Here is a 2,795-nt window from a genome sequence, read left to right on the forward strand (position 1 = left end):
GTAATCACAAAAATATATCTCTTTGCATCAATATCTATTTATCACAACTCTGTAATGTAAATTAGATTTTAAGAAAAACCCCTACCTCGATTTAGTCAAAGCTCAGTAGTTAGACTCATCAATTCCTCTTTTGTTTATTTTCAGACAATATCAACAGCGGCATCAAGAATCGCGGCAACAACACTTTTCTGACATAAATTGGAATTTAAAGCGAAATTGATATTGAGCGGAACAGAACGAAATTAGTAATGGAACATTTACGATAAATTGAAATAGAATCAAATAACCTCACCACGAGAAACAAAGCAGCAGTGACTCTCTGAACCGATCAGGCGGCAGCTCCGGCACTTCCCGAAGCTCCGGTGGTTCAATAACAACCTTAATTACAACGCGCAAATACCGGAATCCAAACCTACGGTACCAGCATCTCAGAATCTCCAACAGATTGCAACGGAACATTGATTTTCAAGAAGTTTCAGAAACAAAGTGCTTACCAATAAGACAGGGGTTCCGGCGACAGTTTCTAACATACACAGGCTTCAAAGGCGGTTTCCGTGGCAGCAGCGCTCTCCGGCGGCAGAGGCACGGTCAGAAATCGTGGCCCGAAGCTTCGGAGGCGGCGGATTTGATGAGGATGGCCGGCGATAGGAGCGGCAACTGTGCGCGGTGGCTGGACAGGTCCCGATCCTCCCTTCCTCCCGGATCTCTCTCCTCTGCCTCACCCATAGACAACGGCGCTGACAGCAGCAGCAACGGCGACGGACTTCGTGGCGGGGACGACTGCTCCGCAACAGTTTCCTTCGGCGGATCTGAAGATGATAACACGTGGTGGTTGCAGCGGCGTTCAGACTCCAGCGACGGCGTGTAGTTCTGGCGGTGGCGGCGATGCGAATGGCGGCGACGGGCTTCATCGCCGACAGCGGCAGCGACTGGCGCAAGGATGGCGACGCTACGACGACGACGACGTGAACGCGGACCGCAGTGGCGGCGACTTCTTCCTCTCAACTCACTTTTCTTCTTCTTCTCCCTCTCCGCTTCTCTTTCTCTCGTCACTCGCTTTCCCTTTCTTCCTTTCTCAGTTCCCCACTTCTCAAGTTCCCCCCTGCCTTCCTTATTTCCCCTTTCTTTTCTTATTTCCCCTTTCTTCCCCCGTTTTCCTTATTTTCCCTTTCTTTCCTTATTTCCCTTTCTCCCGTAGGTTAGGTTAAGAAATAGGAAAGTGAATGACGGTAGGGTTAAGTTAGGGGGTTTGGGTTTGATTTAATTTTTGTTTATTCATTAATTAATTTTAACTAACTAAACTAACCTTTATTCTTTTTCTCAAACTCACTATTAGTTCTGAGATCACTCTAAGTTTATAATTTAAATAGTTGAATATGACCGCTAAAAATAATTTTTTGAGGATGTATACTTTTTAAACCTTAAGTATGTAAATTACATGTAATAGTCTCTTATTCATTTTGTTCCTTACCATTTGAATATCCAATTGAAAGTGTTTTATTTTATCGTATAGAACTGTATTGGTAGTTAACATGATTGTGCTCATATTATCATAGAAGATTGTAAGTGATGCTTGAAGACTAATATGCAACTCTTTTTTTTTGAATTAAAAGGAGCTCAACACAACAGAGTGGAGCATTAAAAAGAGCTACAAGTTCATGAATTAGGAAATAAAACCAACTCTATATATCTTATGAAAGCAACCACCTCCTTGTTAACTTTGACTTGGGATCAACAACCAACGGTTTTACCTCCAAACTATTTCTCAGCAGAAGCAAAAGACTTGTTTATAATTTCCCGCAAGCTGGATGCTTTGTTTCGAAACAGCCTGGCATTCTTTTATATCCAGATTGTCCAGACAACAGCAAAGAACCCAAGGAACCACCTCTTTCTCTCGACCTTCCATATTGCCATGTTTGTCCAGCTTTCGAAGTGGTCCTTTAGAGTACCGGGCGAGCACCAACTCCTACCAAACGCATGCAGCCAAGCACACCACACCTGCCAAGTGATATCACACCCAAGAAACAAATGGAATACAGTTTCATCAGACTTAGAACATAATACACAAAGCCTGTCATTCTGGTCAAGAACCCGTAATCTACTCAGACGATCCTTGATGTTCACCCTTCCAACCAACACAAACCAAGACAAGAGCTCAATCCTTGGAGGAACGAATCCTTTTCATATGGCGCGCGTGAAGCTATAGCTACAACTCTTTTAACAAGTTTTGTATCTAGACCATCTCTACTTTACATGCTACTAATGAAATTTTATTTCTGTAAAGAATCTACTAATTATGGTTTCTTTTCTGCAAGATCATGAAATGAGATTAGTTTTTTTTTTTTTTTTTAATTTGACATTGATTTTTCATTTTCTATTGTAGCTCAATCAGAGTAAAAAAAACTATATAATCTATAATTCCTAAATTTATTACACAAAAACCATGATGTTTTGTTCTTTGGAATACAAAATTGTAATTGTCCTTGGTTGTTACTATTTATACTCTAACCTAAAACATAAAATTAGGTCTAATAAAGATAAAAGGTCCAACCAAAAGAAATTACTTCTACCGTTTATCTGACCTCTTTAAAAAGTCGGACACGACAAAAGGAGTCTAGCCCTACTTATCCAAATAAGTAACTATTTTTCTGAATCTCTCCTACTATTTCTACCTTCACTAAAAGATAGATCTTAACAAACTTTTAAGATAAAGGAAACAGTTATCCACCAACAAATTTAGAACTAATCTAAAAAGTGGTTATTAACTCTACTATAAATACACTGACACCGCTCAA

The 2,795-nt window shown here is 40.3% G+C and overlaps 1 long non-coding RNA gene across 3 annotated transcripts in view; it reads right to left on the reverse strand.

The window, feature by feature from the left end:
* The window catches only part of LOC107628141, a 2,315-nt gene extending 1,078 nt beyond the window's left edge, over window positions 1–1,237 (reverse strand). For 2 of the 3 annotated variants that reach the window (XR_002356951.1, XR_002356950.1), the window contains exons 1-3: window positions 495–1,237; window positions 293–412; window positions 86–188 (exon numbers count right to left, since the gene is read on the reverse strand). This is a non-coding gene — a long non-coding RNA (uncharacterized LOC107628141). Of the gene's footprint in view, window positions 1–6; window positions 189–292; window positions 413–494 lie in introns of those variants that run through there. The other variant, XR_001617613.2, reaches the window with a different exon arrangement.

The sequence above is a fragment of the Arachis ipaensis genome, chromosome B02 (assembly GCF_000816755.2).
Source record: "Arachis ipaensis cultivar K30076 chromosome B02, Araip1.1, whole genome shotgun sequence".
Lineage (NCBI taxonomy): Eukaryota > Viridiplantae > Streptophyta > Magnoliopsida > Fabales > Fabaceae > Arachis > Arachis ipaensis.